Source organism: Molothrus ater, chromosome 4 (genome assembly GCF_012460135.2).
Source record: "Molothrus ater isolate BHLD 08-10-18 breed brown headed cowbird chromosome 4, BPBGC_Mater_1.1, whole genome shotgun sequence".
NCBI classification, from domain to species: Eukaryota; Metazoa; Chordata; class Aves; order Passeriformes; family Icteridae; genus Molothrus; species Molothrus ater.
Genome location: NC_050481.2, coordinates 7,180,938 through 7,208,772, shown reverse-complemented (window position 1 = coordinate 7,208,772; position 27,835 = coordinate 7,180,938). Strand labels below are relative to the sequence as shown.

The window sequence follows — 27,835 nt, the reverse complement described above, 5'->3', positions numbered from 1 at the left end:
AAAATGGAAAGGAAGGGGGCTGTGGGGGTGAAAGTTGCTTTGCATTTTTTGAAGTGTTGCTGTGGATTTTGGTGTGTCAAGTGGCACTACCAAAACAGCATTGGAATAACCAAACTTCAGGACTCTGCGCTTAATTCCTTGAATGTGTTTGTGTGGGTGCAGGAAATGCCAAATCCCAAAGCAATTCCATGTCTGTAACTTCAAGTGCAACATCTTTAAAAGCAAGTGCTCAGTGTGGGCTTTCCATGTGGGTGCAAATGGCCCAAGGCCTTTCTTGTGTCCCAAAAGCAAAAAGCCTTTCCCTGGGAGGTTTTGGAGGGGATTCTCTTTGGGATTTCTTGTGGTGCAGCATCCCGGGTGTCCCTTCCTTTGTGCAAAGTCCAGTGGGAAAGGATGGAATGGCTGCCACGTGGGCTCTGGGATAAAAATGGTTCTGTTCAAATGAGGCAGAGAATGCAAGATGAAAAATGAGCATCCTTTCATTGTCTGAAATAGTCAGGAATAAAAGTGCTGGCAAAGGACACGTTTGTGTTTGAATTGGTGTCACCTCTCATGGGTAAAACCCCATAGTGAGCCAGCAGAGCAGAGCTATGAGAGCTGGGACCCTTGGACTTCCACAGTGGACTTAATTTTCTTTTCTCCTCTCTTTCAGGGCAGGAAAAATCATCCAACTCCTCCCATCTTTGCCCGAAGCTTTGGTGTTGGAGCAGCCAAAGGCAAGAGGCTTCAGCAGCAGGGCTCTGCGCTGGAGGGCTCTGGTCCTGCCCACGCTGTGGGGTGAGTCAGAGGGACACAGGGCTCCCCTTTTCCTCTCTGCTGGCATGAGCTGCCATGGCAATGCCATTGCTGCCAGCCCAGCCCCAGCTGTGCCTGCTGGAGAAGGGCAGAGGTGCAGAGGCAGTGCCAGAGTTCCCTGGGGATGCTGGAGCTGTGGTGCTGGCTGTGCCCTAGGGCAGCTTGGGCACTGTCTGTGCAGCCCAGGGCTGCTCTGGGCCTTCCTTCGGGAGCTCTCAGTGCATGCCCAGCTCTGCCAGGGCTGGCAGCCGCTGCAGGGCTGGGTGACAGCCTCTGCTGGGGCTGGGGGCAGGCACGGCCCTGGCACAGGGGCAGGGGCAGGGCTGGCAGCATTTGGGAGCCATGGGAGCAGAGTGAGGGGGGGTGCTGGGCACAGGGGTCAGCCTGTGCTGGTGTCAGCACAGCCCTGCAGGGCCCTGGCATCTGGGAGCAGCTCCAGCTCTCCTGGGGCCCAGGGATGGGCTCTGAGGGACTGGCTTTGCCTGTGCCTTTCCAGGGCACAGGAACAAGGGCAATGTGGTGCCAGAGCTGGGGCCCAGCAGGCTGTATTTCCCTCTGGGAAAGCAGAACAGACTCTGGGCTGAGCTGAGTTTCCTGCAAGGGCTCAGAATCCAGGGAAAAGGGAGTTCAGGAATTGCATCTGCTGCTGGGAACATTGCCTTAGGCTTGCTCAGTTTGTGTCTGTGAGCAGTGGGCTCTGGGCTGGAGAGGGGCTGTTGGCAGCAAAAGATGGAGTCAATGCTCTGCAGGGATGTGCAGGGAAGGACTGAGTGGGAGGGAAGGGCAGTGTTTAGAAATGAGATCAGCATTTCTCCCAGAATTGGGGTGCAGCAGTGATGGGGGTGGTTGGCTTTGCTCTGGGCCTTGTCATTCCTTGTGCAATTTGCAAATTCTGCTGCATGAGTTACTGTCCAGTATCTTTCTAACAAAAACTGACAGAAATTGAGGTTTAGGAGTAGAACTGAGGTCCATTCACTGCACAATCTTGCCAAGGCTGGAGGACTGGGATGATGGCTGCTCTCAGCAAAGGTCACTTCTCAATGCTGTGTCAGATTTGCCTCAGTGCTGGGCAGGAAAGGTGAGGGTTTGGATCAGGAATTGTGCAAACAAGGCCTGGGTGTGGTTGATTTGTTTGGTTTTTCAGTGAGCCGGGGCTGGCACAGGGAATGGTGCAGGTGCTGCTCTGGCACCAGAGCTGCTGCCCTTTGGAGCCATGTTAAAGGTGTGACCATAGAACACTTTGGGGGCTGTTTTCAGCACTCTGGGTTTCAGAGCTGCTGTCCCCAGCCCGTTGCCAGCCCTGGGACATCTGCTCTGGTTCCAGGCTGTCCTTGCTGGAGCAGCCTGGTCCCTGCCGTGCCCAAGCCCTGAGACACAGAGGGAGCCCTGTGCCCAGGGGCCTTTGGCACCTTGTCAGGAACGTGGCAGCAGCCCCGGGAGCAGGCTGGAGGTGAGAACTGGGTGTTGGGAACTGAGGAGAGCTCATCTGGGCTGGGGGGAAGGGGCAGGAGTTTCCATGCCCCTGGAGCTTTCCTGCTGGCATGGGGCAGCACAGGGAGCAGAATTCATTGTGCCCCTGCCACGGGCAGTGCTGGCCTGGGTGTCTGTGCTGTGCCACCAGAGCGTGGCACTTTGCTGCTGTCACTGCCACTGCCAGCCCAGCTGGGGGCTGTGCCCTCCTGCCAGCCCCAGCCAGGAGCTCCAGGGGTGCCTCTGTGCCCTGCTGGGAGCGTTTGCTGGGAATGTGCCCCATCCCTGGGAGCGTCCCTTTGTCCCTGGGCTGCCAGCCAGAGCTTTGGGCTGCTCAGGCTCAGGCTGGGATTGCCAAAGGCACCGAGAGGGAGCAGCACAGGGAGGGGGCTCAGAGAGGGGCTGGCAGAGCCCAGCTGGCAGGCTGGGCTGGCTGCTGCAGGTGGGGCTGTGTGCCCTGCAGGCAGGGAATGTCCCCTTCCCTCAGCAGCCCTGCAGATCCCAAGGGCTCCCAGAGCAGGATTTTATTCCTTACCTCCCTTTGTGGAGATTCATTCTCCACATTGCCATGAGCAATTCTTGGATTTCTCTAGGAGCAAACCTCCCAGCAGAGCCAGATTGCAGTGGAGGCCAGAGCTGTGTTTGGAGCAGGGAGTGCTGAGAGCTGCGTCTGCCTGTGCTGCCCCAGCCTGAGCACAGGCACAGGGAACAGCCTGGGCAAAGGGATTGGGGCAGTGGCTGATGCCCAGGGAGAAGAGCACAAACCCACAGCCATTCAGCCTGACAGTCCCCTCCACCCAGAGCTCAGCACACATCCTCACAGGGAAGCCCAGCAGCTGAAGGGAAAAAAAACCCACAGAAGAAAAAGGTGAGTTATTTTGCTGTAAAGTTATTTCAAGTTGTTATTAAAGCCCAACCAACATTTGCTCTTGCTTTTGGTTGGGTCAATAACAAGCAGTGGGCACAGGTGATGCCATTCATGTGGCTGAAAACCTGGTGTGATCTAGAGGGGATCCAAGAACTGTTTGTGTAGGGCAATGGAATGTGAGGGGATGTCAGGGGCAGTGAGGTGGCATTTTGGAGGGAATTGCTGAGGTCATTGAAGGGAGACCAGCAGACAATTTCCCTGGGAAATCCCAGGCCCCTCGGGCCCACAGCCAGGACTCTCCAGGGCTGAGGGGGCAGCACTGGAGACTCCCTGTGTCCTCCTTCCTTGGCAGCAGCCAGCAGGGAAGGGAGAAGAGGATCCCTGTGGGATGAGACTGCAGAGAGCGAGCAGAGGAGCAGCCTCGGGCTGGAGAAAGGCCAAGGGACCAACACGGTGGCACCAGGGCACCTGTGAGGAACAGAATGGACACTTGGAGGCCACATGGAGGTGAGGAGTGCATGGTTTGGGCAAAATGTCAGTGACTCTCCAGAGAGATAAGGAGGGGATATTTAGGAGGGAAACGCTGAGGTGATGAGTTCACCCAGCCTGGCACAAGGTGTGTTTGCACAGGCTGGGGCCAGAGGTGGAGGTCAACCCAAAGCCAGCCCTGCTCAGCCTCTAAATCCCAGGATAAGTTGTACAGGCTGCCCACTGAGGGATTAAAAATACATGAAAATGAAACCAAGAGCATTAATGAGATTCCTGGGAATCCCATTAACTTGTTGGCAGAGCTCCTGACACAGTTTGGAGCTTTGATGACAAGAATGCATTTCTTTATTTGGATTATTCACTGTGTGGGATATGGGGTTTGTTTGGATTTTAAAGCCCTCATGGTGGCTCTGACACTGCTCAGGAGCTGGTAGAGAAGCAGAGTCAGAGCTCCTGGCAGGCACAGGGTGTTTTCCCCCATAGTGGATTGTGGAGCAATTGTCTGGGACCTGGATTGTCCCTCTGGGTGATGCCACTTGCTGTGGTTTGTATCATTCCATCCACTTAATTCCCAAAACTTCTCAGCCCAGGGGTTGGAGCTGACAAGGCAGGACAAAGATTGTTCTCTGTGTGGTGCCCAGATTTGGGGTTCCCTGTCAGCTGTGCCAGTTCTGATGAGTTATACCCATAGCCCCAAATTCCCTGCTCCATTCCCGCTGCAGTAACCTCCCAGTGCCCCATGGAGTGTGGGCATTCCCATGCAGAGCTGCTGCCTTGGACAGCAGCTGTGTCAGGAGCCAGCAGAGCTTCCAAGGAAGCTCAGCAGCACAGGGACAAGGCCAGGGTTCTATTCCATAGAAGTGGCTGTTGGGAACCCTCAGCCCAATGGTGTCCCTGGGCTCACTGGCCAGAGCTGCCTGGAATGGAGCCCATTTCACCCCCCTGAGCTCCAGGATGGAGAACATCCAGTGGATGGTTTAGAGCAGGGGAAGGCAGTGGCCAGATGTGCTCCCAGCCTGAGCTGAGGCAGCCCCTGTGCCCAGGGGGGGACATCTCTCCCTGCAGAAGCTCAGCTCCTTTCAGAGCCTCAGCAGGGGCCTCTACAAATTCTTTTCTCTCAGGAAAGGGATGCACAGCTTTGTCTTCAGCACCCCTCCAGTGGCACCTACCTGGGAAAGCTTTCCATCACTTCTGCACTTCCAGCTGGATCCCTGGAAAACTCCAAACTCCATCCCACTGATTTTCAGGTACCTCTGAGGGCTGCTGCCTGGGATTGAACATCTGTGGGGGAAGATGGCCTTGGCTTTGATGCTGCTGATGGCCGATGGCCTCAGGCTGGGGAGGAGGGAAGGGATTTGGGGTGGCTGGGCCACAGCTGGCAGCTGTGTGGGAGCTCTGAGCCAGGAGTTGCTGCATGAGCCCCTCTGCAAAGGGCCCGTGCCTCCATTCCCAGCAATGCCAGCTGCTCCTTGGGGTCCTGCTGGGCTGCTGGTGTGGCTTTGTCCGGGCTGAAGCATTTCCAGGGGCCTGCTCAGAGCAGCCCCTGGCCCAGGAGCCACGGTGCAGGCACAGCTCCTCCCCTGCAGATGCCAAAGACACGAGGTGCTGCTGCCTTTCAGGAGCTCCTGGCCTCCTCCTGCCCTGCGCTCCCAGCCAGCTGGGACACAGCCAGGGAACACCAAGGAGCATGGCTGGCAGCCAGCAGGAGACACCGAGGCCCCTGGGCCAGAAAAACAGCCCTGGCCCCAGCAGCCAGCATCGTTTGGAGCTGGCAGCACTCACCTGCAGGCAACGCCCCCCGGCACTCTCCAGAAGAGCTTTGGCCACGGAGCAAGGTAACCCTCAGGGCTTGTCTTGTTCGCTTCTTCCTGGCGAAACAAAGGGACATTGTGGGAGCACATTTACAGCTGCTGGGGAAATCCTGGCAAGGGCAGAACAATCAGGGCTATGGGGAAGAGTTTGGTGCTGCCATGTTGAGTGCCAGCCAGTTCTGCCCCACAGCCATTGCAGGGGCTGCTGTGTAAAGCAGCAGTAGCAGAAGGGAAGGAGCTGCATTTGTAGAGGAGTTCTCTTAGTGGCAGCAGTCATTCCCATCCCACACAGGGCCTTTGGAACAGCCCTGGGATTGGCCCAGGTGTTTGGAGCAGGGTGCTGAGAAGGCCAAAATTCTGGGTTTGATGCGCAGCTGGGCCGGTCCCTTCTCAGCATTTGACTTGATGATTCTCACGGCTCTGGAAATAAAGAACAAATCGTTGCCACTGGTTTTTTAACCCATGGGGTTTTTCCTAGCGTTTCCCTGGGGCTCCAGTCCCACCCCAGGCACAACGGGAGCGGGAGCAGCAACGCCTCGGCCCCAGCGGCCGTCCCAGAGCGGCTGCTCCTGGCTGGGAAGCTGCAGCCCCCAGCAGGGGCTGCGGGCACGGAGCAGGGGCTGCGGGCGCTGTGGCTCGTAGGGGAGCGCGGCGCTCGTGGCGTTACCGGGCCGGGGGCTGCGGGGCGGCGCCGTGTCCGCCAGGGGGCGCCCCGCGGGGCGGGCGGCGGCGCTGAGCGAGCGGCGATGCCCATGGGGTCCCGGGGCCGGTACGGGCGGTCTCGGTGTCCTTCCCGCTGCCAGCCGCGATCCAGAGGCTGCTCCGGGGAAGCGTCGTTCTCCTGGCGAGCACGGCAGCGGCACAGCACCGGCTCCCTGCTGCCGCAGCCGGAGCGTGCCTGGAGCCCCGGCGGGACCCAGCCCCGCGCTGGCCGCAGCCGGAGCGGCAGCGCCTGTCCCGGAGCGGCTTTTCCCCAGCGCGGCGGTGGTGGTCCCGATCCCAGCCCCAATCCCACCTCGATCCTCCGGCCCCGGCACTCATACCCTGCCCGCCGAGGAAGAAGCGGCTCGGCCCAGCTCCCACGGGAAATACCAGCAGGACTAGGATGCTAATCCCCAGGCCTAGATCCCGATCCCAGTCCCACCCGAGCGCCTTGGATCCCGCGCAGCACCAGTAGCAGGCCCCGACCCGGATCTCCGCACAGCGCTCCGACCGACGCTCCCGCCGCAAGCCGAGATGAGCATCCCCCGCAGAAAACGGGACAGGCGCCGATCGGCCGGGATTTATGGGCGGGCGGGGGGCGGGGGGAAGGTGGGGCCCCGAGGGCGGGGCCGGCACAGGTGCGAGGGGCGGGGCCTGCACAGGTGTGAGGGACCCCAGTGCGGCTGCGCGGGGCGGGGCCTTGGGGGATTTAAGGCGCGGGGAGGGCACGGCGGAGCCATTTGCTCCTGGGCGTTGGGTGAGGGAGGTTGCTGCCGGCCGGGGCCCTATATCTCTTTTTCTCTGCGTTTCTTTTCTCCTGCGTTTCTGTTGTGTTGTATTTCTGTGTACTTCTCCTTTCTACCCTCCCTTCCACCCCTCCCCCACCCCCTACACCCTCCCCCCCCCAAACCCCCCCCCTCCCTCTCCCCCCTAGCCCTCCCCTCCCTCCCCCCCTACGGCCGCCCCTCTCTCGTTCTCTACCCTACCTACCCTACCCTGCTTTCCCATCCTCGGCCTTCCCTCCCCAGCCGGACTCCCCCCTGCCCCCTCTCCCTGCTCCCCTTCCCCCGCACCAGTCGCTCCCCACCCGCCCTCAATCCTGCTCCTTCCTCCACCCTTCCTTCCCCCCAGCCCCGTCCCCTGCTGTCCTGCACACCCCGATTTCTCCCCAACTTCTCCTCCGTTGCCCTGTTCTCGTTCTCCATTCCCCACTCTCCTCCTTTCCTCGCAGCCGCGGGGCTCGGGGTGCCGGGCAATAATAAAGCCCTGAGGGCCGGAGCCCGGCGCCCCCGGCCTCGCTGGGGTCCCCACACGGGGCCGGAGCCGCTCTGCGGGTCCCCCCATTGCAGTCGAACACACCGCCCGACACCGCCGGGGCTCCGGCTTTCCCAACATCACACTGGGGGGGTCCTGGGGCGGGGGGCCCGAGTTACAGGGGCCCCCTCATTAGGAGGGGGTCCCAGGGGGGAGGGGGGCATAGGAAGGGCCCCCTCATTAGGAGGGGGTCCCAGGGGGGAGGGGGGGTTTAGGAAGGGCCCCCTCATTAGGAGGGGGTCCCTGGGGGGAGGGGGGGATAGGAGGGGCCCCCTCCGGAGGAGGGGGTCCCTGGGGGGGGTGGGGGCGGGCCCCCTCCGGAGGAGGGGGTCCAGGGGAGGGGGCGGGGCTTGGGGCGGGGTAATTCCCCCTCCAAGCCCCGCCCCCTCCCCTGGACGCCCTCCTCCGGACGGAGTGCCGCCCCGGCCCCCTCCAGGGACCCCCTCCTCCGGACCGGGGCCCGGGGGGGAGGGTGGGGCGGGCGGGGACAGGACGGCAGGGGACGGTCGTGTGTCTGGCAATTTTTTTTTTTTACGTGTGTTCACGCTGCACAGTGACGTGCCCCCCTCTGCTTCCCCCCCACCCCACCCGCCCTCCCCCCCTCCCGGGCCCCGGTCCGGAGGAGGGGGTCCCTGGAGGGGGCCGGGGTGGGACCCCGTCCGGAGGAGGGGGTCCGGGGAAGGGGGCGGAGCCTGGAGGGGGAATCATTCCCCCCAGGCCCCGCCCCCTCCCCTGGACCCCCTCCTCCGGAGGGGGCCCTCCCCGACCCCCCCCAGGGACCCCCTCCTCCGGAGGGGGCCCCTCCTAACCCCCCCTCCCCCCTGGGACCCCCTCCTAATGAGGGGGCCCCCCCTAAACCCCCCTCCCCCCTGGGACCCCCTCCTAATGAGGGGGCCCCTGTAACTCGGGCCCCCCGCCCCAGGACCCCCCCAGTGTGATGTTGGGAAAGCCGGAGCCCCGGCGGTGTCGGGCGGTGTGTTCGACTGCAATGGGGGGACCCGCAGAGCGGCTCCGGCCCCGTGTGGGGACCCCAGCGAGGCCGGGGGCGCCGGGCTCCGGCCCTCAGGGCTTTATTATTGCCCGGCACCCCGAGCCCCGCGGCTGCGAGAAAAGGAGGAAACGGGAGGACGGGGAGACAGGAGAGATGAGGGTGGTGAGGACGGGGAGGGAGAGGGGTCGGAGTGACGAGGGAAGCGGGACAGGAAGGGAAAGGCCGAGGGGGGACAAGAGGGACGGTGGAAAGAGGAGGAATAGAAGGGAGTAGTGGGGAAGGGACACGACAGGAACGAGTGGGGGGAGTCGGGTTTGGGAGGAGAGGAAAGGAGCGTCTCAGGGCGAGAGGGAAGGGGGAGAAAGAAAGGGAATACGCGGGGAAGGAAGGAGGGGGGGTAGAGAGAGGGACAGAAGGGGAGGCCGAAGCCTCCGCGCCTTACCGGCGGAGCCCGCACACGGAGCTCCCGTCCGCACCGTGCTCTGAGTGAGCAAATGGCGGCCGAGGCGATTTCCGGGGTCTAAAACACCTCGGCCCCGCCCCGCGCAGCCGCTCTGGGGCCCCGCACACCTGAGCCGCGCCCGCCGTGCACACCTGAGCCGGCCCCGCCCCTGGTCCCGCCCTTTGTGCCGCCTGGCCCCGCCCCCGTTCTCTCAGGCCTCGTCCCTTGTGCCGCCCGGTTCCGCCCCTGTCCCCGCCCCCTGTTTTCAGGCTCCGCCCCCCGCACCGCTGTCCCCCGCCAGGCGGGGGCGCCGCGCTCGCACCGCGCTCCGTGTCCGCCAGAGGGCGCCCTGCGTGGTGCCGGCCCCACACGGCGGCTCCGCACCGGGGAACGGCCGCGATCCCGCACCCGGCAGCGCCCCGTGCCCGCGGCCATCCCGGGCCCCAAACCGGTCCCGGGCCCGCTGCCGCTTCCATCCGCCCGACGGGGGAGAGGCGGCACCGCCCGGCACACCCCAGCGGCGCTCTGCCCCCCACCCCCGGCCGCGGTGGCACCGTCGCATCGCCCCGTGCCCGCGCTCCGTGGCCCCGCCCCTCGCACCTGTGCCGGCCCCGCCCCCCTGTCCCCCCCGGTCCCGGGGCCATCGCTCGGGAGCCTCGCTCGGCGCTGTGCGAGCCCCGCCCGACGGCTGCTCCCGCCGGGGACCGCTCGGAGCCCGGGGCGCTGCGGCGGGGCCGTGACCGCGGCCTGGGCTGCGGGGGACCGAGCGCTGCCCGGCTCTGCCGGGGGGCCCCGGGCGGTGCCGCCTCTCCCCCGTCGCCATCGCGACTGGCATCGCTATGGGGCGGGAGGGGCCTGGCTCTCCTGAGCCCGCAGAGCCCCGTCCCGGTGTCACCTTCCGTGTCCCGGCGCCGCGGGCGGGAGTGGCGGGCAGGGAGCGGCAACCGCCGGCCCCGCCTTCCCGTCCCGCTCCGTCGGGCCCGGGCTCGCCGAGCCCCGGCCGGGACCCGCCCAGGCCCGGGGACACCGCGGCTCCCGCCCCGCCTCCTGCCCCCGGCACCTCCCCGCCCGCCCGGCAACGGCCCCGGGGCCTCCGGCACCCGAGACCGCGGCGGGGGCTGGGCCCGAGCCCCCGAACGCCGGCCCCACGCGCCCCGCAACGCCGCGCTCCCGGCTCCTCACCCCCCGCCCATCGGCACCGGGGAGAGGCCCCACGAGTGTCCCGGCTCCGGGAAGAGCCTCGGCCGCAGCTCGGCCTCCGCTGCCGAGCGCCACGAGGGAGCGCCCGAGCGCTTCTCTCAGCCCCGAAGCCGCCCCCGTCAGGCCGGGGCCGGGCCCGGACAGCGCCGGGCCGGGGCTCCGCCTTCCGAGCACTCGCACGCAGCATTTGGCCTCTGGCCCCGGGCCCCAAAATGCAGGACTCGGCCTCTGTGCTCGAGGCCTGGGCGAGCCTCGTTCTGCACCCCCGAAACACAGGGCTCAAGTCCCGGCTTCACAGCCCTCGGCCTGGCCGGCTGGGACTGGGTCCAAGTGCCAGCAGCGGAGGACTTTGTCCCTGAGCCCTCCTCACCTTCACCACCACAAAAAAAAACCAAACAAACAACAAAAAAAAAAAAAAACAAAAAACAAAAAAACAACCAACCAAACAAAAAAAACAACAACAACCCAAAACAAGCAAACAACCCACAGGACTCCCGATTCTGAGACCAGAAAAATGCCCAATTTATTAGTCTCAGTTCACAGGCTCATGGAATTGACTGCGGACATCCCCACAGATGGTCACAGGGAATGGACCTCTCACACATTTGATTCTCCTGGGAGAACTGCCTCAGGCTAGCAAAAAACCCACCCGTGGCATTAGAAGGTAGGAAGCCTGCCCTGAAAGGATGCCATAAAATGCAGCCCGTCTGCAATACCGCGTTATCCCAGCACTGTGATATCCCATTATCCCCAGCCGGGTTTGTTGCGCCGCCTCCGGCTCACGGAGCGATGCCGCTCGTGGCTCCGGGCGCTGCCGCGGCGCGGGGAGCAGCCCCGGATCCGCTCGGCCCGGGGGAAGCGAAGGGGTGCCCGGTGCCCGGGCCGGAGCGGGCAGCAGCGGGTGACGATCCGGGCGCTCCTGCCCGGCTCCTGAGCTCAGGCTGAGGCAGCTCCCAGCTGCCGCCGCCGGGAAGGAGCAGCTCCCCAAGGATGGCCGCGCTCCCGGGCCATGGCAGCTGCCCCGCCTCTCTCAGGGACAGCGGCAGCTTTGGCAGAGGAAGCGGAGCCCCAGCGGCCGGGGCTCGGCAGCAGCCGGCACCGAGCCCCTTGCACGGAGCGGGAGCAGAGGGACGGGCCCGAGCCCGGGACTCGCATCCCGCCCGGGGACTCGGGGACGCGGGCTCTCTGCTCGGGCTCCGCCAGGAGGAGGAGGCGGATGGGAGTGCCCGGGAGGAGCCGGCACTGCCGGCCGACAGGGCTGCTCCTGAGGGGAGAACTCGCTCTGTGCTCCTTGGGCGGGATCAAGGCATGGCCAGAAGCTTTCATATTCATTTTACAGACTCTCGCACACCGACCGCTACCAACGTGCACTGTGCAAAGCAGCCACAATGGCTGCAGGCTCCAAAACAAAGATAAACAACGCTGTTCTCCTTTCCTTCTTTACGCAATCACACCTAGCTAAGATTCCTAACACCTGATGCCATTTTCTTTTGAAAACTCTGGCCAATACCATGCCACTGACTAGGTCTCAAAAGCGGAAAGATGACAGCCATCAATTAAAGCTGATGCCAGATCTTTGCCTATTTAGCTTTCCATGACAGAAATGCCTGGATGGATCCACGTGCTCCTCTGCTCCTATCAGCTGAGCTTTTGTCTCACTCTAATCTCATTAGGATGCCCTAAATCCAACCTGTTCTGCTTCTCAGAGCAAAGCCTGCTGCCATCTCTGCTCGTGACCTTTGCATGGCACACATTGTTAGCACACTGATAATGGCAAAACAAATTGCCTCTCCTTCTTTCTGCAGTGAACAGTTCAGCTTCTGGGGAGCTGCAGCTGTGACACTCATGAGCAGCTCTCAACGTGATCTCAGCGTGGAGCTGCTCTTTTCCAAGTCTGCCCCTGTAGAAAATCCACGTTGTTGGAAAATGTCACCAAAGCGGGAATTGCTGCTGAAGCTCTCTTAGCGCACAAGGGCAGAGCCATTCCTGGGGCTACAAGTGCCTCATTCCCACTTTTCACTGCTCTTGGATCAACCTATGTGTTCATTTCCATCTTCCTGAGAAGCCTTGATCTTTTGTAGTGGAATCAAAGCGAAGCAGAGCTGAGCAAAACCCCACCTGTTGCTATGATCCTTCCCACTGCTTTTATTGATGTTGTTCCAGCTGGATTTATTTCATTATGAAAAGGCAAATTCAAGAGTCTTTTTATCTCCACGGTTTACGTTGTCTTTTGCTGGCTTGGACTTTTGCTTTCTGCCCTTTGCCGGTCTGGGCACGTTCACCTTTCAGGATTCCCATCCTCTGCCCTGCCCGGGCTGCCTCTGGCTCAGCTCCCTTGGCAGCCGCTGCTTCCACCTGAGCTCTCGGCCTTTAGCTCGCGTCCCTTTCCATGGGCCACGCCTCCCAGCTGCTCCAGCCCGGGCATTCCCGCCTGGGAACAAGCAGGGATTCCCTGCCCTGGCCCAGGGAAGCCTCCGGCCCTGCAGGCATTGCCGAGGCTCAGGGGCCGCTCCAAACCTTTGGTGTCCCAGAGCTCCCGGATCAGTGCCAGGGCAGAGCTGGGAGCCTGTCCTAAGGAGCGGGACTGACGCACGCGGTGCCTGCAAAGTCCCCCATGGATATTGGATCCAGCTGGCAGGAGCAGGTGCGGCCAAGGCAGCCCATTCCATTTCCTGCCCACCGAGAGATCTCCAGCACTTCAGCCTGCTAAGGCTGGCACACAAATCCCTGCCCTGGGGCACGGCAGCGACTGCAGCGCACCCAGGAGAAGGCAAACGCAACGACCGGGGCTCAGTTCTGAGGCTGGGATCGAGATTCATTCTCAGCCATTTCAAACAAGGATTGCACCCCACTGCTCAGTTCTTTCTGCAGCTGGGACTCCAGGAGGAGGAGAAAGGAGGCAGTTTACTGGAGCCCCTTTCCTGCCAAACACTGAGGGTCATTCAGGTGCTGAGAGAAAGCACAGCCAGGGAGAGCTGCCCCTGCTCTGCTGGGATTGCACCCTGCACTCACGAGGGACAGGTGGCTCTGTGAAATCGGTCTCAGCATTTTTGTGCCTCATAGCTCCCACTGAAATGATTTTGAGCAGAACTGAGGCTGCTGAGCGTCACTGAGCAGCACAGGAGACATCCAGCAATGCCCATGAGCTGGCAGAGATGATTGCTGGCGCTGGCCTGAGCCCTGGGCTGAGAGTTCCAGTGGCAGCAGCAGTGACAGCCACCCCGGCATTGCCCAGAAACAGGAGAAACCGCCCCTGCCCTGCCTTTGGGGAGAATGTCTGCTGTGCATCTCCCAGTTACAGCCCCAGCGCTCCCTGGGCTCCTGCAGACATTAATTCCTTCTGCCTTCCTCACAAGGCATCTCCACTCGTTCCATCGTCTGCCTGCTGGGCAATGCTCCCCTCCTTATTGCACAGGGGAGAGCGAGGAACTCTGCAATTGCCTGCACTGAGCTCCTCTCCCATCATCTCCCACTCCTTTCATGGCCTCACCAGCCAGGAGAAACATTCAAGGGGGAAAAAGTGTGCTGTGCTCTAGGCAAGGCCAGAAAGGGGCCTGAAGAGACAGATTTTGGATTAACTCTGGCTGGAGAAAACCAAAGGCAATCAGGATTGCCTCAAAATGAAAACAAGAAAGGAGGGGATTGTTAAAGCCATTTATAGAGTCACATTAAGGTCTGTTCCTCAAGGTTTTGGCTTTTGGCACTTCCGTAAGCAGCACGACAGACTGTGGGCAACTGCGACAGACTGCACAGAGGAGGGGGTTTTTTATAAATAATATAAATAATAAAAAATAGAGATATTATTTTTATATTGTATATTTCTTATATTTATTTGTAATACATATTTATAGATATGGGTGTATATAATATATATTTGTATATTTCTATTTCTATTTTTATATTATTTATATTATTTATAAAAAAACCCAGCCTATAACCAAATAAAATCAAAAAATCCCCAGTTTATTTTAACTATATTTAAATACTTTTAGATTTACAATCTAGATTTATATGTCGTTGGATATATATATAAAATAGACTATCATTTATATATATTATGGTATGTTACAATAATATACTATATATTATAGTTTTACATATTTATCTATTTGTTTTCTATATTTATGTTTACCACTATCATTTAATATTTATTTTTATATTTATATTTATTTCTACTTTAATCTATATATTAGACCATATCAATTCATTGACCCAACGCATCAGAACCACAAAAATCCTGCGCCTTCGTCAGCACCGGTACGCAGCCCACGCTCATCCATCGCAGCATATCCAAACAAAACCTATTTCTAGGACTAACAGAACAAAGACCCCACGACATTTAACCCTAAGAAAAACTCAAATCAACCGAACTGTCAAGAAATTTGAAATCCCACTATAACTAGCCCAAAAGCTCCGTACATTCTCATCATAAACTTCCTCCTAAACCAATGGCTCAAAACCCCAAAAAACTCAGATACACATGGAAAATGACAGAACTGCTAGTAAAAACAAACACCAATTAAAAAAATCAAACCAACTCACTAAACTCAAAACCCTACAACTGACCCTAAACATTACTATAAAAACCCCCAAAGCTCTACATTTATGCTAACCCACAAATAATAACCAATCATCTATAAAAATTATTTTAAAATATTAAAAAAAGCATTAAAATAAAAAATCTAAACTATTAAAATACTAAAAAATATCACTACCCAAATTTAAAAACATATTGCCTATAAAAACCCACCATATAAATGCCCCTGTCTCAAAAAATAAAACTAAAAAAAAAAAAATCAAACCAGAAAGAAATCGGAACTTAGGAACACTAAAACCAGAACGTTCAAGAAGTTCCACCATATCCCTGATCATACACCAACTACAAACAACATGAAACAATACAAACAATTCTTAAAAACCGCCTTAAAACCACTACATTAAAAACCCTTTCAACAATTCAAAACTGCATTGAACAAAAGCCATCTAATAAATTAACACCCAAAACTCCAGCAGCCCAGCTGGCCCTACCAAATCTCTCTGTTGATACATACAGTAAACAAAACCAAAATCCCAGGAATACCTGTCAGAAGTCTAGGAAAGAAACCTCTTGAAATTAATCCTACCTCAAATACAAACCAACCCGTCCAGAAAGTGAGCTTCACTCAAAAAACTATTTACACAGAGTTAATAAGACCAAGAAATAAAACAACACACCATATACCACCAACGAATACAACAGTGAAGGAAAAAAAATCCACTTTTTTTTCTTTTTTATTTTTTAAACTAACTTCTTTTATTAGCCAGAACAAAAGGTTTTGCCAGGACTGTAACATCTTCTCCTTCTCCTTCTGAAATGTCCCTTCTCCTTCCCAAATTCCTTACAACTTCTGAGTTTAAATCCAAGCCAAAAGCAAAATTCGTGCACTTGTGAGTCCGGTGCTCCTGTCAGATTCTCTGTCTCACTGCACATCTTCTCACACTTTCAGTCTGAACGCTGTCCTGCCCTGATGAGTTTGACAGAAGCATTGGCACATGTTAAGAGAGCATTTCCCTCCCTGCCTCCCTCGCCAGAGCTGGTTTCCTTAGCGCATTTCAATCGATCCCAAGCCCGCAATGATGCGCGCTCACCTCAAGGCTCACAGCAAGCACGCAGCAGCTCAGGCTGACTTGGCTCCAGGGCTCCGTGCCTTGGATAGCTGAGAAAACTTCCCATGAGCCTCTGTCCCAAGACATTGGAATGCAATTTCCCTGCGCATTTGGGGGCAGCTTTGGGTCCCTCTGGGGGACGGCACCCAGCGTGACCCCCGCCCCTCGCCCGCCCCCCACCTGCTCCTGCACCGCAGTGGGGCTCCCTCTCCTGGGCACCTCGGGGTGCCCCCAACGGCATCAGAGCCCCGAGTCTTCACCCCCCCCCCCTTTTCCTGACCCCCAAAGAAGGCTCAGAACTGCCCTGGACAGCAGCGCAGCGCTTCCCCCAAGCCCTTCCCACACGTGCATGGCCCCAGCAAGGGATTCTGCTGCAACAAGAAAGCGGGGGCAGCCCCCAGAAGGCTTGAGGTTCCTGCCCAGCCTCGCTGTCACGGGCCGGGGGCAGCGAGAGAGGGAGCGGCACAGACGGCGGGGACGGCCCGGCACAGGGCGGGGGCCGCTCTCAGCGCGATGCCGGCAAAGCCGCAGCTCCGGCGCTGTCGGCCGGGCTGCTTGAGCGGCACGGGGGGATCCGCCGAGAGCCTCCGGCCCCGCGCGGGGACTCCTGCAAGGGCCCAGGGCCGCCGGGCTCCGGCCCTCGGGGCTTTATTCTCCGGCAGCCCGAGCCCCGCGGCTGCGGGGCAAAGAAGGAAAGGGGGCACGGGAAGAGAGGAGCGAGAGCAGGGCATGAGAAAGGGCGGCGAGGGAGCTCGGGCTGCGCAGGAAAGCGGGACGGGAAGGGAAAGCCCGGGACGAGGGTACAGGGAGGCTGGGCAGAGGAAGGAGAGAGGGGGAACAGAAGGGAGTAGCGGGCTAGGGACAGGACAGGAAGGAGCCGGGTTTGTGGGGGGAGAGGGAATGGGGGAAAGGGAGCGAGAGAAGGCGAATACGGGGAGAAGGAAGGAGGGCTAGAGAGAGGGACAGGCGGGGAAGCCCCCCAGAGCCCCGGCTGCACCCCGAGCCCGGCCCGGCGCCTCGCCCTGCCCGGGATGCTGCGCTCGGCGGAGCTCGGCTCGCTCCGGAGACGCTCGTCTCGAGTCGGCTCTTCGGGTAAACTCGGCTACTGTCGCCTCAACTCGGCTACTGTCGGCTAAACTCGGCTCGCTTCGGCCCAACTCCCAGCCGCTCTGTGCCTTGGGCGCGCCTCGGCTCGGCTCGCTGAGGGCGGGCGGGCAAGCGCCGCCGCCTCACGTTCAGCTCGCCCGGCTCGGGGCTCTCCCGCTGCCGCGTCCCGCGGGCGGCCCGGCCATGGCGCGGACACGACCGGGAGCGCGGGCTCGGGCAGGAGCTCATTAGGCTGGGACCGCACTGGCGCTAATTAGCGCGCACGAGAGCGGCAGGCTCGCTTCGCCTGAGCTCGGCTCGCTTCGCTCCAGGCAGCCTCGGAAGCCTCGCCTCGGTTCGCTCGAGGCCGTCAGGGTCGGCCGCTCTCGCCTTGCTTCGGCCGAGCTCGCGCGATTCCCCCGAAGGCGGCGTCGTTCGGTTGTGTTTTTAGAAATATCTTTCTCTATCGATTGTATCTTTCTATAGTTAGATTTATATTTCTAGAATACTTCCATTAATCCAAATAAAAACCCCATCTCTAACCAAATAAATACAAGAAAACACCTTCTTTTAAACGATATCGAAATATTTTTATACTTTGTATAGTTGTACTCACATTTCTAGATATAGTTTCTTTTGATGCAATCTATTAATAATTATCTATAATATCTATAAAATTCTAGACATGTATTTAAAGTATTATTTATATTATGTATCGTATCTACTGCTGCAACTGATTTTTTCTTCTAGTTTTAAACTTTATCTGTATGTATTTATGATATATTTCTAGACTTAGATTTCTACCTTCATATTCTTTGTATTTATAATTTTTATAATCAAAACCCTGCCTATTGACAAGTAAAAAAACCCCACTTTATTTAACGATTTAAAAAATATTTTTATATTTATAATTTTCCTATTTCTATTTATCATTTGCTCTCTAGTACGTGATAACATACCTGCTCCTGCACCGCAGTGGGGCTCCCTCTCCTGGGCACCTCGGGGTGCCCCCAACGGCATCAGAGCCCCGAGTCTTCACCCCCCCTTTGCCTCTAGTTAGAAACTACACTGGAACTTTTTTCTGGAAACAAAGACACGACCTAAATCCTCTCCCCATGTCCTAGACAGATAGATGTTCAGTTCTTAGTTGACTGGGCAGCAGTTTCTTCAATAGAACGAGAAACAATATGGAAACGTTTTAGCTACAAGCAAATAGGCAAATCTGAACAAGGTCCTGGTGGCCAGCCGCTGCAGTTATTTTGAAGCCATTTTTTAAACAATCAAGTACTGATCCCACAAAAAATAAAGCAAAAAGCTGACTACTGGCTAAGAAAGAAGGAAAAATTAACTTTTGACGACAACAACAACATTCCAAGGACACAGGCTTTTTTCCAATCTCATACCTTATTACTACCTCTCTTGGGAATTCTCATCGTGGATCCCAAAAGGAATAAATCCCTCAGCGTGTCCTAAAGCACCAAGGAGCTACCTACAAGTGAAGGTGGCTACTTTCAGTGCAGACACAGCTGATGACACAGCAGTAGCGCAGTTCTATGCTGCCCAGGGATAATACTGTCTCCTCTTCTCCAGCAGCTGACTCTCTCCTGCCATGGTTTCTGTAAATGCATCAGAGCACGACCTTAAACACAAACAGGCAAGAAAACACCATCAGAAGTCTTTCATTGAGCACTACAAGAAGGGTTCCAAGCAGAGACCAACAGAATTTCAAGGAAGCAGTATGCAATTAAACCACCTCAGACTCGTTCAAGTATCCGGCAGGTAGATGGAACCAAAATGGAACCATTCAGAAACGACAAAGAAAACCTCCCCAAGTATTTATACAGGAGTCCTTAACGTCAGAAATGGGATGACAGGTTATGTTCAGATAAGATGAATGTTTATTTGGATGTAGAAATAAACTTCTCTCATGGTCCTTTGCCAAAAAATAGAACCTACAAGTGAACACCTACACCTGCCTAAAAAGACCTAACGAGCCCCTGGCAGCCACCGGCATCAAAGCACAGGGGATGTTTCTAATCCAGGCTAAGGAGAACAATATCACCTTTTGTTCTCTCCAGTTTGTTTCCTCTGCAGTCCTATTTGCTTCTTATGATTTTTACACTCTCTGTATCTTCTCGGGCAGCGCTGAGTCTGACGACCGGGATACGAGAGTCCTTCCCTGCCCTACGGAGAGAACCAGGAAAAAAAGTTAAAAAAAGAACAGGGCAGTTTGAAGTTAATACTTCCGACGAGAAGCAGCACCTGACAAACAGAGTGAACAAAGCGTGACACCTCCCTGGGGACAGAAGACTTACAAACTCTCCGGGATTTACAATCCTAGTAACCAAGCCCTTCAGCACAGCAGCCAAGTGTCCCATTAGGTGGTGCTGCACCAAAGAATGATCCGAGAGGTTCCAAAGAGTGAAACGCACGTTATTTTCCAAAGACGTAAAATCGTGCAAAATAACAAAACTACAATAGATCTAAACTACAGGGCAAGAGTACAAGTGTTAACTTGAGGAGCTGGAACCATCCAGGTGAGCAACTGCTACCTGGATCCTCAACAGAGTTTGAGGAACCCTCCAGGATACAGAAGGGTTTTCCCCAGCAATGTCACAGGCCGAGTTTTGATAGAAGTACACTTGCCAGATGCTCAGAAACGTCACCCATCCTCCTCCGGGTGTCCTGAGAGAGCTGCGAATGGCTCTCACGTGGTTTGAGCTGGTTCTGTAAGGGCTCAGGGTGAATTTCACCAGATGCAACCAAACTGGGCAACACCCAGTGGGACAGAAGGAACCCAAAGCTTGTTTTACCCAAAGCTTGGGTAAGCAGAGCTCCAGCAAATACTGAGGAAACGGACAGAACAGGGTAACAAATAATAAACATACCTTTTTTTTTTTTTTTTTTTTTTCAGATGAGCAAAACAATTAAGGAGAAGGTGGAAAACTCACCATGACTGAACATTTCATCACCTGTAAGCTGACCATCCTTAGCATAGAGGACTCCAAATTTAAAATTCACCGATCCCTGGGAAATAAAACCAGATATTGTATGATAAACAGTCAAACAGAAGACATAAAAATTTGTTCCTCTAAGGACTTTCATGTATGTACTTATCTTTGTGTACATCCTACGCATTAGAACATACATTTTATACCATATCCCAATACACAATAATTTACCTTTAAACTTTGATAGTATAGCATAAAATCATGAACTTATATTGGTGATCTATTATTATTAAGTTGGTGCTTCAAGTTATTTTTGCTGTCAGGTTCAAAAAAACATTACTTCTTTTTACTGTAACGAGCAATTGATTTAGAAGTCATCAAAAGCCCACCAAAATACAAAGCTGTACTCACCGGACGGGTCTGTGAGCAAGAAGTAGTCAGGCTTGTACTCACCTCTTGCCCTTCAAGAACCAATAAATCCTGTCAACAAAAACAGCATCTTTAGCCCCCTCCTATTAAAGATTCTACAAGGATGATGGTTTTATTTGTGTTTAGAAGTTTGGATTTGAAATGGCCAGTTCAATGGAGAAAGAGACAGTTTAAGTAGTATTAGATTATTATTCTTATTATTATTATTATTAGCTACTGGAAGAAACAAACCAGTAGTATCTATACTTAATTACTTCTATTTCCAGGAAATCATAAAGAAAAAGAACCAAACAAAGAAAAGTCACTTCCTACCTTTTGTATCTCAGGATGAAAAATGTCTCTTGGGCTCTTCTCCAGTTTCTCCAGACTCCTGGCACTGAAATGCAAAGGAACGAGTGCTTTAGAGGAGGGCAAGTGCACATTCCAACCCCGAACCACCAACCGATTGCAGTTACAGCGCTTACAAAATGAATCGTTCCCAGAGCCTCTGGGAAATGGAACGGTTTGTGCAACTGCCATTTCTTCCCCAAAATACTGACTTCCAACACTTCCTAAACTTAGTTTGCATTTTAAAAACAGAAATTAGGGAGACTCAGGGTGGAGATCAGGTTGAAATTGATTTCCTTCTAAAGCACAGGGCTCTGTTCCATCACCCTTCACTTTGGCTCCACACAGAATCACGGGGAGCATTTTAGGAGGGCTCAAGAACCAATTCTATTTCTCTCTTTTTCTAGTTCTCTGTCTTCCTAAATCATTCAAGGCAAGTCAAATGAAAAAGGACAAGTTCAGCATCAAATTCACACTTTTCCCCTTTGTCTGCTCAAGAACAGGCTTTAAAACCACTTCTTGCTGCCTTCAACGATTAAGACTTGCAAAACAGTTTCACAAGTTTGATAGGTTTATCACAAAAACCACAGAACGCAAGCTCTGAATTACAGGAAAAGGTACACAGGCAAATATCTAAACTGATGGTGGCTTATTTGTAAACACATACCTTAACGGAGATTGCACTGAGAATGTTTCAGTGGGACTCTAAGGGAAAAGTATTTTCTGAGTACCCTGTAAACAAGAAAAGCTAGGATATATTACAGGACATACCCACTTGTTCTGCATATTCAAATAGGATTATCAATAAAAACATTTAAGAAGGAAGAAAACCAAGGTAATTTTACTCAGCTCTATTTGCTGCCGATTTAGAGAAAAAAAAAAAAAAAGTCACGGGTGCTGCAAAGAAAAAAAAAAAGTGAACCAGAAACGCCTACAGTAGAACTTTAAAACAATTGCTTGGATAAAAGCAGCTCATGGAACATGAAGTAGAAAAAAAGCGAAACCAGTATCAGACCTGCCTATTTTCTTACCATTGCACAAGAAAAATCCGACAAGCGGTATAAAGTCACTGCCTAAAACCGATCCTAGGATGTAACCAAGAACAATTGAGGCATTTGCTAATCTAAACGGAAACCTTTTCCGGACCCTAGTGTCAAATCACACGTTTTGTCTTGCAGCAGCTCGAGGCTGGAGAGCATTTCCCCTGGGGGTCGGGAGGGTAGGGGCACAAGGGGCTGAGTTTGCGGATCGCACCTGTGCCAGCAGAAGGATCCAGCCCGGCGCTCCTTGCGCTCGCCATTCTCCGGGCCATCGCTGTGTTTTACTGCTCAGCGATGCCGCTCCATCTGTTTGCGTGGAAGAAAGAGCCACGAGCACTGAGGCACTCAGCAGCCGTGTCATTCCAGCCGCTCGTCCGCCCCCGCCCGCAGCAGCGGCAGCAGCCCGAGGGACACGGCTGCAGCTCGGCGGCTCCCGCGCCTCCGCCAGCCGCCGCACAGTGACCGCGGCAGCGCCCGGCGCCGCTCGCCCGGGGCGGCTCCTGCAGCTCCCGGCCCGCGGCAGCAAAGCACCGCCTGGCGCTCCGCCATCGGCGGGCGGCAGCGCGCCCCGCCCGAGCTGAGCCCCCGCCACCGGGACCGCTGAGCGAGGCCGAGGCACCGGGCGGACGCCCCTTCCGCGCCGCTCGGCTCCGTGCGGGCGGCCGGCCGGAGGCTTCGCCCCTCCAGCGTCGCTGCCGCGGCTCCGTCCCGCGCGGGAGAGGCGCCGGGAGCTCCCCGCGCCCAGCCCGCTCCCCCGGCGCGCGGCCGCCTCGGCCCGCCAGCCATTCATATGGCGCGTCGGCCGTTGCGTCAGACGCCGCGCTTTACGGCCGCAGGGCCTGCCGGGAGTTGTAGTCTCGGACTGACAGCCACCGCTCCGTTTGCCGCCACCGGGAGCTGCGGTCCCGCCGGGGGATCAAACGGCTCCTTCGCTCCTGGGCGCGGAAGCACCTTAGGCAGCACCACCCCTCCCGAATGTCCTTTCTTTTCCACTCCAACTCTTTTTTCTTTTTTTCACTCTGTTTTTCACCCCCTTTTCCACTTTTGCTCTTTCTTTTTCACTCTCACCCTTTTCCTTTTTCATTTTTTTTCTTCCTTTCTCTTCCTTCTTTTTTTTTTCTTCCTTTCCTTTTTCCTTTTCTTTCTTTCTCTCTTTCTTTCTTTCTTTCTTTCTTTCTCTTTCTGTCTCCCTTTCTCTGTTTCTTTCTCTCTCTCTTTCTCTCTCTTTCTTTCTGTCTCTCTATTTCTTTCTTTCTTTCTCTCGCTCTCTTTCTGTCTCCTTCTTTCTGTCTCTATTTCTTTCTCTCTTTCTTTCTCTCGCTCTCTTTCTGTCTCTATTTCTTTCTCTCTCTTTCTTTCGCTCTCTTTCTTTCTCTTTCTGTCTGTCTTTCTCTCTTTCTCTCGCTCTCTTCCTGTTTCTCTCTTTCTTTCTGTCTGTCTTTCTCTATTTCTTTCTCTCTCTCTTTCTTTCTTTCTCTCGCTCTCTTCCTGTCCCTCTCTTTCCTTCTTTCTGTCTGTCTTTCTCTATTTCTTTCTCTCTCTCTTTATTTCTTTCTCTCGCTCTCTTTCTGTCTCTTTCTTTCTGTCTCTATTTCTTTCTCTCTCTTTTTATTTCTTTCTCTCGCTCTCTTTCTGTCTCTCTCTTTCTGTCTCTATTTCTTTCTCTCTCTCTTTCTTTCTCTTTCTCTCTTTCTGTCTCTATTTCTTTCTCTCTCTCTCTTTCTTTCTTTCTTTCTTTCTCTCTTTATTTCTTTCTCTCTTTCTCTCTTTATTTCTTTCTCTCTTTCTTTCCCTGTATTTCTAATCTTGGATTTCCATTCTAGCTTTAGAATAAAAAAGCAGCAGTAGAAACGTTCAGGCTACCGGGGAGTGCAAAAAACCCCAAAACGGTAATGATTTTAGGAAAACTATTTCCTCCATGGGAGCTGAAATTTTCTACAGCTGCAGGTGACATAGAGCTTTTATTTCTTCTCCTAGATAGTTTGTACTTAATACTCTATTTATACAGTGCCCCCTGCCGTCTGCTTTGGCGCACTGCAGGCACAGCGCCCCCTGCCTTCTGCATGGGCGCACTGCAGGCACAGCGCCCCCTGCCGTCTGCATGGGCGCACTGCAGGCACAGCGCCCCCTGCCGTCTGCGCCGGCGCACTGCAGGCAGAGTGCCGCCTAATGACGTCAGCCCGTCGACACGGCGCCCTGTCCCGGACACGCCCACTCGGGAGGCCGTCGCGATCTTGTGCGGCATTCCGTGACGGCCACGGCGCTGCCAGCCTATATGGCACAATTTTACGGCAGTCGCGCTTTACGGCACCTTTTACGACAGTCGCGCTTTACGGCCCCCTTTGCGACAGTCGCGCTTTACGGCACCTTTTACGACATTCGTGCTTTACGGCGCCTTTTACGACAGTCGAGCTTTACGGCAGTTTTACGACAGTCGCGCTTTACGGCACTACCCTTTATGGAACTTTTATGGTACTTTACAGCACATTACGGTTTTTATTTTGTTTTTAATTTATTTTAAATTTATTTTAATTTTTTAATTTTATTTTTTACTTAATGTTTATTTTAAATTTTTCTATTTTTAAAGCTTTTTATTTTATTTTAAAAATTTTATTTACTTATTATTTTTAATTTTTCTATTTTTAAAGCATTTATTTTTTATTTAAATTTTATTTTTCTTTTTTCTATTTTTAAAGCTTTAATTTTATTTTTAATTTTATTTTTTATTTTTCTATTTTTAAAGCTTTCTGTATTTTTCTAATTTTATTTTTTATTTTTAATTTTTCTATTTTTAAAGGTTTTTAGTTTTTTTTATTTAGTGCTGCCCAGACCAACTCAAGCTTGTGATTGTGGTGGTGTTTGAGGGTCTTGCATTATGGCACTACCTTTCATGGAACGATTACAGCACTTTACAGTTTTTATTTTGTTTTTCATTTATTTTAAATTAATTTTGTTTTTTTTTAATTTTACTTAATTTTTATTTTTAATTTATATATTTTTAAAGCATTTTTATTTTTTTAATTTTATTTTTTATTTACTTATTATTTTTAATTTTTCTATTTTTAAAGCTTTTTTTAAATTTTATTTTTTATTTAATTTCTATTTTTACTTTTTCTATTTTTAAAGCTTTTATTTTATTTTTTTAATTTTATTTTTTATTTTTAATTTTTCTATTTTTACAGCTTTTATTTTATTTTTCTATTTTTTATTTACTTAGTTTTAATTTTTCTATTTCTAAAGCTTTTTATTTTAATTTTTTAATCTTATTTTTTATTTTAGTTTTAATTTTTCTATTTTTAAAGCATTTATTTTTTATTTTTATTTTTTATTTAATTTTTATTTTTAATTTTTTTATTTTTAGAGCTTTAAATTTATTTTTTAATTTTATTTCTTATTTTTCTATTTTTATAGCTTTTATTTTATTATTCTAATTTTATTTTTTATTTATTTTTTATTTTTAATTTTTCTATTTTTAAAGCGTTTATTTTATTTTTTAATTTTATTTTTTATTAAATTTTTATTTTTAATTTTTCTATTTTAAAAGATTTTATTTAATTTTTTAAATTTAATTTTTTATTTTTTATTTTTCTATTTTTAAAGGTTTTTAGTTTTTTTTATTTAGTGCTGCCCAGACCAACTCAAGCTGGTGATTGTGGTGGTGTTTGAGGGTCTTGCATTACGGCACTACCTTTTATGGAACGATTACAGCACTTTACAGCACTTTACAGTTTTTATTTTGTTTTTCATTTATTTTAAATTAATTTTGTTTTTTTTTTAATTTTATTTAATTTTTATTTTTAATTTTTTTATTTTTAAAGCATTTTATTACATTTTATTTGGTGCTGCCCAAACCTGCTGTAGTGCATTTTTATACTTTGTAATACTTTGAAGTAATTTTGTTTTGTATCCCCATATTTTTCCCAAATGGTTTAACCCAAACTGTACCCCCCTCCCTTTACCTGTGTTATCCCTCTCCCGGGATGAGATCATCCCCAAATGCCCACCCTGGCTCTCTGTCAATCACTCAGCCTCCCATCCCTCCATGCAGAAGTTTCAGTCCAAGTCGTCAAGTGATGAGCCAGAGGCTAGGGGTCAGCCCCCCAGGCCTTGCCCCATACGCTGTCCTATATGTCTGGATCCCCCAGCATCCATCCCTTAGGGTCACTTAATGGTTGGTAGGATGTTATCTACTTTTGGTTTCCACCTCCCTTTAAAGGTGACCTTGACACATCTCCCGGGGCTCTCGGCAGGAGGCCCCTGAGGTGCAGGAGCTCCTTTGGGACTCCTAATAAAACCTTGGATTAACCCCTGCTAAGAGTCGGCCCTTTATCATCTACCGCTGTCTCTGGTGTCTCTTGTGCTGCACAGGGGCCCAGCCCAGGTGCCCTCAGCACCCTCGGGGCACAGAGAGTGTCTCCCCCCAGCCCAGGTGCCCTCAGTACCCTCGGGGCACAGAGAGTGTCTCACCCCAGCCCAGGTGCCCTCAGCACCCTCAGGGCAAAGAGAGTGTCTCCCTGCCAGCCCAGGTGCCCTCAGCACCCTCGGGGCACAGAGAGTGTCTCCCCCAGCCCAGGTGCCCTCAGCACCCTCGGGGCACACACAGAGAGTGTCTCCCCCCAGCCCAGGTGCCCTCAGTACCCTCGGGGCACAGAGAGTGTCTCACCCCAGCCCAGGTGCCCTCAGCACCCTCAGGGCAAAGAGAGTGTCTCCCTGCCAGCCCAGGTGCCCTCAGCACCCTCAGGGCAAAGAGAGTGTCTCCCTGCCAGCCCAGGTGCCCTCAGCACCCTCGGGGCACAGAGAGTGTCTCCCCCAGCCCAGGTGCCCTCAGTACCCTCGGGGCACACACAGAGAGTGTCTCCCCCCAGCCCAGGTGCCCTCAGCACCCTCGGGGCACAGAGGGTGTCTCCCCGCTCTCGGCCGTGTCGGGGCTGCCCCCCCGGTGTCTGCCGACTCGGGACCAGCCGAGGGTTACTGAGAGGCTCGCACAAACGCGCTCGGCCGCTGATTGTGGTGATGAGGGTCCCCAAGACGAGGGAAGAGACGAGAATCTTGACTCCACCTTTCAGAAGGCTGAAATATTATTTTATCATCTCTATTATATTAAAAGAAAATGAGATAGTAGAACTATACTAAAAGAGCAAGGAGACATCAGAGAGCTGGAAAGGAATGAATAATAAAAACCTGGGACTGCTCACAGCCCCGACGCAGCTGGACCATGATTGGTCATCAAGTAGAAACAATGCACAGGAGACTAATCTAAGATGCCCCTGTTGCTAAACCATCTCCAGCCCACACTCCACAGCCAGCAGATTGTTACTGGTTCCATTTCTGTTCTGAGGCTTCTCAGGAGAAAAATCCCAGCGAAAGGATTTTCATCAAACACGTCAGTGCCAGGTGATGGCACAGGCAGCATCGGCCGGCCGAGGTCACTGTGTCATCCCTGCCAGCCCAGGTGTCACAGCAAGGAGGAGAGAGTTCACCCTTTGCTCACACTGCAATACAGAGCAATACAACACAACACACACATTAACACAAGATGATAACCTTTTTCTATTTTCATTACATGTGGATTTATTGTTATAGGAAACCCAAACCAACAAAAGCACACAAAAAACAACACTCATCTACCATTAACACCCCCTTCAAATGACACACGAAGTCACCATCCCTCTCATCACAACTGCTAAATTACACCCCAGCAATCATTGGTCCTTGGGAACGTGGTTCCCGGGAGCCTCAAAAAAATCCTCCTGCTTGACAAAAAAACCCCGGTCCCTGGATGGTCCGCACCCAAACTTTGGTGATGAACGTCGCCTCACAGACTGACCGGGACCGAGGAAAAAAAAAAAACAGCCGGGGGGGGGGGGGGGGGGGGAACCCAGCTGGGGATTTTTTATTCTAAATTTACAAATGAGTTGAAAAACTTGAAAAGCAAAAGTCACACACACAAGGTTAAATCCAGTCAGCATGCGCTGACACATGCAGAGACGAGCAGACGCAGACAGACACAGACACGTGCTCTCACACACGCTCACACGCTCTTCCCACTTACACGCTCGCTGCGGCCCTTACTCGAGACACTGAAGAACGTGCTGCGACACATCTTCTGGCTGCGCTCCTTGACGTCAAATGGTAGATTCTGGGGAAATCGGCAGCCTCAGGGACCTGTGAGACGACAGGAAGCGGTCAACGAGTGGCTATCTGACAGCTAGGACTTGTCTCCACTCTGGACCAATAAGTTTTCTACCCAAAATCCCATAAAAGACAGATGAAC

At 53.3% G+C, this 27,835-nt stretch overlaps 1 long non-coding RNA gene across 1 annotated transcript; it reads right to left on the bottom strand.

Moving 5' to 3' along the window:
- Positions 1-15,321: 15,321 nt before the first annotated feature.
- LOC118700253 (uncharacterized) lies at positions 15,322-15,997 on the bottom strand. Its single transcript, XR_004982251.2, has 2 exons — positions 15,711-15,997; positions 15,322-15,586 (listed from the first exon to the last, which is right to left on the bottom strand). It is a non-coding gene; the product is annotated as an uncharacterized LOC118700253 (long non-coding RNA).
- Positions 15,998-27,835: the final 11,838 nt, after the last annotated feature.